General features: G+C 31.1%; 1 protein-coding gene across 1 annotated transcript in view; it reads left to right on the top strand.

The window, feature by feature from the left end:
• Positions 1-2849: 2849 nt before the first annotated feature.
• LOC125068269 overlaps positions 2850-9125 on the top strand; it is a 34077-nt gene continuing 27801 nt past the window's right edge. Inside the window, exon 1 of the mRNA XM_047677367.1 lies at positions 2850-3267. The gene's annotated coding sequence lies outside the window, so the exon portion shown is untranslated. The remainder of the gene's footprint in view (positions 3268-9125) is intronic.

Genomic DNA, 9125 nt, shown 5'->3' with positions numbered 1-9125 from the left:
TATTTCACTATCAGAAAGTTATCCAGAAATATCGAATGAATTAATGAATAAGCGCTACCGAACTGCTATATCCGGGTGCGCGTGTGTACCCGTAGGTGTGTACGAATTCTTATAGTCATAAACTGAATAAATTCTTAAGCATTGAAATAAAAACTGATCAACAGCCATTTAGATAAATCTACTAATATTTTAGCTGACTTCAAAAATAAAAGTTATCTATTCTCTTTCTTTTTTCTTAGTATCGATATACGTATGTTGCGATTCCGTAACATGTCAATAGAATCAAATTAATTATTTATTGAATGTTGAAGAATTGTACTTACTTAGTAATTGTCAAATTAACCACTACCACAGTTTTGGAAAAGAAAATACCCTGGCCTAAGAAGAACTGACATAGTTTTTTAATTTTAAATGTACTAAAATTTAAGACTTAGATTGATATCCGAACAATTCCAATGTTTTATATTTTTGTTACTTACGTAATATCTTCGTTCTTTTATTTTATTGATATTTAAAGGACATCATATCACATGCTTTGCCTGTATCTGATTTAGAGGGCCATAGATTATTTCTGATTTATATCTTTTTTCGAGTAGGTACTTAGATAGATCATGCATACATTATTTTTAATAGACTATTATACAGAAGTATAAATTCAGCGAATATTTCGTTTGGAACAGTTTGTCATCTCTTGCCTGATTCTCCAATTCTAAAATCAGATAGATACTTCAAGTCGTAGTGCATAATTAATTAAGTAATTGCTTTTTTGTAACATTTTAAAGAAAAACAATGTCAGTATGCTATTTTAAAAGAGTATTCTAAGGTCATTTGCTTAAAACAAATTTCACGGTAAAACTATGCCTACGATGTCAACTCTTAATACCTGTCATGTGCCGTTTAGTGTTCTATGAATAAATGGCCACGTGCGTACTGCATTAAAAACGACAATTGCAAGCGACTGACGTAAATTGTTTTGTCGGGCTAATGCTACCTTTCATGTTAGTGTACTCTTGCCCTTTTAATCTTTTGCGTTATCTGACATCCTTTTTCCATGTCTTTATACTTCCTGAATTATATTTCTAGCATATTTGCCAGACTAATTAATGATCAACTTTTTATAAATGACTAACAATACCCAATTCGTGAAATCAATGACGATTAAAACCTTTTTGCGAAGATGAAAAATTCTTTAAAGCTTACATGAAATAGATTATTTGGTAACAATTCGTGAATATTTAATCAAATTTCGACGTCGTCCTTCGTTCTTTATTTATATCTGAATGTAATATATAGCATTATATTTTTAAATGCATCCTGAATTATATATTTTTACTATCTCAATTATATTTTGGGGGTTTGAAAAATGATTATTATAAAGATCCAAGTACAAGTGCAAGATATGCTTTACCCCAATTCTAATTACAAAGAATTAGTTTTAAAGTAGGAAGTTCTTATTGTACCTATTTATTTTTAAATATTCTTGGCAAGATCTTCTTTATTTTGACATTTATTTCACACTTAAGTCACTATATTGAGGGTCTAATATCAATCGTTGGTTCAATATTGGTTTTACCCAAATCAATTGTTTTTTGCCTTGATTCAAGTGTATTACAACTACTGGAACATATTCGTTTTTATTCATATGAGGTTTTTTTCTAAATTGCTATCTTTGATATTACAGGTTCAATTCACAAAGGGTATAATTTTTTTCACAGAATATGTTATTCATTACGAGGATAGCTTTAAAAATTGCATCTATTTAAGCAAAATTTACTTTTACTAACCCCTATTTAAAAATAGGGGTTCTATTTTCATGTAAATATAAAAATGGAATTTTGATATATTTGTCATGGCATTTGATTAATTGTAGTGTAGTATATAAGCAGATAACACATGATATTGAGGCGCAGTAATCCTGGCAGGGTCGCCATCTAAGGACGGGATTAGGTAAATAAAGTAGATGTTTAAGGTTTGAAGATAAATGTATTACTGCGCCTCAATACCATGTGTCATCTGCTTATATACTACACTACATAATAAACATTAACCAACAATTTACTTCAGACATTCTCCGATAAGTTACAGTTACAAAAACATAAATATTAACTATCTGTGTGCCATTTATGCCTTAAATATAGAATCTGTCATAACATGAACGTTTCATATCAAATGGATATTTTTTTGTGTATTCATTTGCTTAGAAGATAATCTTTAAAGAATGAAACTTATATAATATAGAAGATATTGTACCGTAGAGGAAAGCAAACATATAAAATATACAAACTATATTATAACAGTGGAGTTTAAGTCTTATAGTATAATAATAACGAACGAAATAATGATTACCTACTTATTATAGGTACATAATGATTCATGATAAGTGAACTCATTCACACTTATGTTGAGATTAATGCATCATCATGATAATGCCATGTCCGATATACACGTGATTTTAATCATATACATATACTGCTTGGTGTTTTAGAACTTAAAAACATTATTGGAATATATCTGTAATAATAAACTATGTTTTAATTAATGTCGATTGTTTTGTATGACGTGAGTGACCATCAATTCAAATATTATCTCCCCGCTTATACAAGTACGGAGATATCATAATTTAGTACTTTCACTTTGCCTCCTTTCGATACTCGCTAAATTACTAAGAAATCAGGTGCATACATCTACATCGTGTTCGATAAATTTTAAATCAATACGCAGAAAATCTCTACTGAGACCATACGAAGCCAAATAGGTAAGACCTATGGAATTACCTAATTCAATTATAATTGTTTAGTCGGCTTCGTGAAGAGAAATGGCGCCAGTCGTATTCGATCGTCGCATGGAAGCCGAGAGTACTCTTTGATTTCTGAATATCTTATTGAAGTTAAACATAAATGACATAGAAACGGAACTTTCTTCAAGATCGCACATAAGAACGCGGTGTCAAGTGCGATTATAGTGAATATTGTGGCAGGGCGGCCGAGTTGGTGAGAGCGCGGCCCGGTTGCGACCGGTCGGCCCCACCGCCAGCGCGCGCGCACACGCCGCTCTGCGCCGCCGACGTCGCGACGCACCCGTGTGCGACACACCGAACAGTACCGCTGCTATAATTTAACAATATTTTATTATATCGTAAATTCGCGGATACATATATGTGAAGAAAACAAACATGTTATAATCAGTGTTCTTGGACTCATTAAAGTGATTTAGTATTCGTGAATTTATATATTCAAGCTGAGATTTGAGAGCTCCCTATAAATTAGGGTGAGTATTCGCAATATATTAAGGTAAAATTTGAGTCGCCGGATGATATAAACAATAGCAAGGTGAGCCAGGCATTGTGCGGGTTCCCATGTCAGAAAGCGGGCTAAGGTCGAGGTAGGCGCCGCGTGCGTGTAATGAGATTAGGGGCGGGTGTGAGGCTGCGCCGCGTCCCGGGCGTCCCGGGTGCGCTCCACTCCCCGCCCTACTTCCCCTCGCCTCGCACATCCAAACGCTGCTGTTTCCCGCGCCATATGCGCTTACTGGTTTCCTATTTTCTTTTTCCGCCCGCCTTGACGCGCGCGGCAATTAATATTTGTTGAATTTATAAGCTTTTCTATAAAAACATAAATGATGATAAATTTTATAATAATAATACATCTTGCTCTTATATATTAATAAAAATTGTTATAATACATAGTAAATAGTCAAAAGAAGTAAGAGTAAAGCAATCGCCATATATTTTTAAAATTACTATCTGTAAAAATATTTAAATACGGTTCCACTGTGTTTTTGTATTGACGGTAAGTGAAATCATTATCTAGTTGATTTCATACGGAAGTACCATCTGGGCTTTGATTATTATTAAGCACTAGAACAGTGGTACTGATAATTGCCTCAGTCGATTAAATCTTTCGAAAGGTCTACGAGTATATGTAACGCAGTTCCGCCTTGCCGACATCTATCAATGTACAAGCATATAACATTATACTAAAATCTATACAACTGTTGTTCTTAAAATAATTAAGTCAATTCTGTTATATTATAACTGTATTAGGTAATATAATACATTGATATAATCATAACGTATGTTTTGTTACGACCAAAATATGTTTAACGCTACTGATGAGACTTATTCTCAGAAAAGAGAAAGTATATTTACAAAAAAGGTTCACATGTGAATCTTATTTTCAAATAATAATTTCAAAAAGTATACAAATCATTTATTTTGAAAATAAACGATATGCTTATAAGAAAGGAAGAACTATATTAAAGTTAATTGCTGTGTTCGTAGGTTTTGATTCAAGTTTTTAAAAATAGGTAGATACTAAAACAGTAATAAACGTCAAATAAAATATTATTACCGCAAGATAATAAACAAACTTGTACCGTTGTTTTAGGCAATAAACTTTTTGCTCGCTAGATCTCTGCATTTACCTAATAGTTTTTATAATTTTACTGCATCGATAAAATATCTCTATAAGCTGATGATCTTGTGACTATAAGTCTGAAAGTAAACGAGGGTTACAATATGTATATATCTATATTTAAAACTATCATATCATTCATGGACACCAAAACCAGATATTCAAATGGTTTCGTCCGATATAACGTGATAGAAGGCAATAATTTGGCGTCCACCTGGCTTTTTATTGTTATTAGATTTTGAAATTGATCTTATTGGTCAGACACGGAAGGATGTTCACCTCTCCGCGGCGCGACCGTAGCAAACGTTGTCTGATGTCATGCTTATAACGCCCACTTCGCCTCATAATTTGGATTCGTTTTCTTCAATACACCCTATTCGTAAAACCATCACTTCTTCAGAGTTTTATATTACATTACCAAATATTATTTGTGAAAAATCGATATTTTAAAAGGATTTCGAATTAATTTTCTGCAAAACGATCTTCCAATGAGGCGTCAAATCGTCTTATGCTAAAATGATAAATGAGTTAAAATGAAAGAGGAAGTTGAATAAATGAAATTGGTATGCTTGTAATTTTCAATCAAATTTAGTTCTCAGATTATTATGAACATCGTTTTATTTTTTTTAATTTGATAGCTAATGAAATTCCGTTTCTTATCATCAAAACATATAAACTTGCTCCTATTATTTATACTATATGAGGGGTTTTAGTTGTGATGTTATTTTTGGAAATATATATATTGTAGGATTTCTTCTTTATATTTTAATAATTCCGATAAGTATCCGTCAGCCATTAAAAATAAAATAAATAAATTCTTTTTCTATCGATTTTCTTATCGAATATAACACATGGTTCAAAAATACAAGGATAAGTTCGAACTCTGTAAGCTAATTTAAAGTGCAATATCTCTCTTCTCTTTCTACATATCTAGAGCGGGAGATTAAATTGAAAAATAGTCACATAAAACTCAACTTCATTTCACAAGACCTTTTTTAACCTCGCACCACGAAACTCGATGGAGTGAGTAATAAAAATTTTCACCCTCAACTTAACATATAGAGAATGAATTAATATTGACTTGAAACGCGTATAACATATATTTATATTTAAAATTATTATATAATGCTTATAAATTTATTGGAAACTATTTTTATACCATTTGGAGAATGTTATTTATACTGTTTTAAAACAGTTTAATAAAATAACTAAGCGCTCATGTTAAGATTATAAACGCACGATTTTTGCCTGGATACTTTCAGTAAAGGTTTATGTTATTTTATTAGATTTAATAAAATACAAATAATTAAGTTACATCGGTTTTCACTGAAAAATATCTGGTAAATTTACTTAATAAAATAAAAATATATATCGCACTAACAAAGCAGAATGATACGCTTTTTAATTAAAATTTGGTATCTGATCGTGAGGTTCGCTATCGCTTTCTTTCCTTTATTCGGAGACACTCTACGTAGATAGAGTCTGGAGCACTCGTTCGGCCACTGCACATCAAAGCCAGTTTATAGTCGCTAGACGGACCCAAATTACTGCAAAATAATTACGAAAAAACTTGTTTTACATTTTTCACTTACCTAATTAGAATTTATCTGATGAGATAATGACATATGTTTCCGTTCGTAAATTTGCAACGATTAAAGTTTTAATATGAAGCAATTTATACATATGTAGAGCCCGTTAAGTATTTTTTGATTGGAGAGAATGACCTTCATTAAAAAGTTTTATCGTAAGTAACGTCGATACTATGTATCAAAGTATAGATTATTAGGTGACAATATTTTGATCTTTTGATTGTTACCAGCAATGACGAGACTTACCGCGCTATGTAAATGTCGCATGCCAATAGAGTCATGGGTTCGAAAGCTAATAAATTGCAAAACGTTTAGAAAACAGGATATTTTACATAATAACGGATGTGGCAATGTATTCTCGAGTCATTTCTTAAAATACATTATGAATTTTGTACGTAAACAGCGATAAGGCGAAAGGAGTTATGAGATTTGACCTTGCACCCGAGAATATTAATTGATATTTATATAAAACGAGCTGCACATCCCGACTTTGTCCGGGTGAAATAAGAATATTATTCCCGAACAATGAAAACCTAAAAAATACAGGTTCCTGTTCAGATACACACAAAAATCATCGAAATCGGTTTAACAGTTACATACACACGTACAGAAGATTTATACATATAAAGATAAATCATATTTTCTAAATGTTAATACATTTCTAAGGATTTATCCATTCAGTGACCAATCTTTGATTTAAAATGATTCTTAATTTTTTTTATTAACTAACGGTTGTTCGCCTTTTCACGCACACATGTTAAGTTTGGATTATGCTAGCCTGTTTTATTATACAATATTATATATTTGTGGTTTTTATGGCAGCAGTAAGCTCCGCTTCTTAAATTTATAGCATTTATTTATATAGCTTATAACCTTCTTCAATAATCGGACTATTTAAAGCAAGAAGAATTATTAAAACTAGACCGCTATTCTTGAAATTTACGCGTTCAATCATATGATCGCCACTAACTTTAGCTTTATAATATAAACTAGCTGCTCTACGATAATTCACCCTTAAACGTTGCTACTCCGCCCCCGTCGACCATAGCGTGATTTTATATAGCCTATAACTTTTCTCAATAAACGGACTATATAAAGCTTACATATGTTTTCAAACAGGACTTAATCAGAAAAACACAGCATCGATAGTATTCGATTGATTTACTTATTGTGATTATAAGTAAATGCAGCCTAAAGATAGATTATGGATACTATACTGGTACAAATACGTAATATTAAAATCATATCGATTATTAGGGCATGGTCTGATTATATTTGAAGAACCAGTAGCTACACCTACGAGTACGTTACAAGTAAAATCGCATGTTATGAGTACATTGGCTCGTGGCAGGTTTGCAGGTTAGTATGCTGCTTGCACAAGCGCTGTACAAGGATGGTTTAATTAGTCGTGCTACACCGATCCGCTACTATTTACTACGAAAATTATGCCACGTTACTCGCTGGTATTTTATTATGTACGAAAATGTAGGATGCATTGCGCATAAATATTACTAGGTACCTCCCTAGTTCTTTTTTATGGTTACTTTGGTTAATTTATAGTTTAAATAAATAATATTTAAACATAAAAAATGCTGTATCACGTGATACCAACGATACTCTTATAAGATTTTGTTTGCCAATTAAGTCACGTTAATGAGAATGGACCATTTAAATTTGACTCTTTAACTGGTATCATAAATTTTAAAGATATTCATTTTTTTTTTAAATAATGCACGCATTAAGTTTTTTTGGCACATTATGTATTCATTTTAAACTTGTATTATTTTTTTATTTAGAAAATGAGAATGTAAAAAGTTCAAAATAATTATAACAATATTACGTTAAGATTTATTAATAGTAATGTACTATTTCACGTTTTTCTGCTTCTTTTGTATGTATCTGTAAAAGTTATAATTCTAGCTACCTTCGTATTATTTAGTTTATTTTGTACTGTTTGTTTAAATAATAAAAAAATAGTTAAATGCAGTAAAAGTATAGAAGTAAGTATTCAAAATATATGCATCTCCATATTTAGAGTTTTTGGGATTATTCGATTTGAGACAATCACCGATAAGAACATGATGTATTTGATAGCCGTGATATCAATATTTGCATCTTTGATCAGTACAATAAAAGTTTTATTGTTAATATGACATGTGTGTTTTGTATTACTTTCTAGTTTGAAATTAGTGAAATTGTGTTTAAAAAAAGGTATAAACTTACTTATTCAAAATGGGTAATTGGTATTATTTACGTAGTTGGAACTGCTGGTAAAGTTGAAGATGAATGATGTCAGGTAATCAGTAACTGGGACGTTTTAAAGTCAATGGCTTATCTTTTCACACATAATGAAAACGTGTAATCAATCTCTCTATGTTTAGTCGTCGCTTTACACGTACAGAGACACAAGTCGACTCCATTTTGTTCTTTTTTAGGGATCAATTGTTTCTCGAATCGTAAAATGTTGATTTACAACTTTTATTACTTACATTATTTATGACCACATAAAACCCTTTTTTTTCAATTATTTGGCTAGTATAGTATATTTAAGATGTTAAATGGGACGCAATATTTAGGGAATATTGCATGTAATAAAATCGAATTCGGGTTTAGTCAATTTTTTTTTTTTAAATCTCTTAATAATATAACGTTAATTTACTTCAATTAATTAGTAAAAGTTATCATGAATATTCATGGTTAATGTGATTGTTAAATAACAAAATATTATAAATTATTATCTTAACGGTACAAACGGTTAAAAATTTAAGACGGCCTTAAAATTATAAGTAGTAATTTTTAAACTTCAAAAACGGATATGTTTATAACTGTGTAAATACAATCTTTCGTATTATACTTCGTAGGTTACGGTGTGAAGATTCAATTATGTGATATCGCAGAACAATACTGTACGCATATTGTGCGGCGTTTTTTTTCTTTGTTTACTTGATAACAACTAACGTCTAACAAAAACGTTCGCTGTCTTTTTCGAACGAAACCAACCGAGGTCAACTATGATCTGTAATGGTCTGCCGAACAGCGATTCCTTTCGAAATCATTGTAGAGTAATTATTAGTGTATATTTGAAGATGAACTCATGTGTTATTAAGATAAGTATGACTTATGA

This window comes from Vanessa atalanta, chromosome 1 (assembly GCF_905147765.1).
Source record: "Vanessa atalanta chromosome 1, ilVanAtal1.2, whole genome shotgun sequence".
In the NCBI taxonomy this organism is placed as follows: Eukaryota; Metazoa; Arthropoda; class Insecta; order Lepidoptera; family Nymphalidae; genus Vanessa; species Vanessa atalanta.
This window is presented reverse-complemented; position numbering and strand designations above follow the sequence as displayed.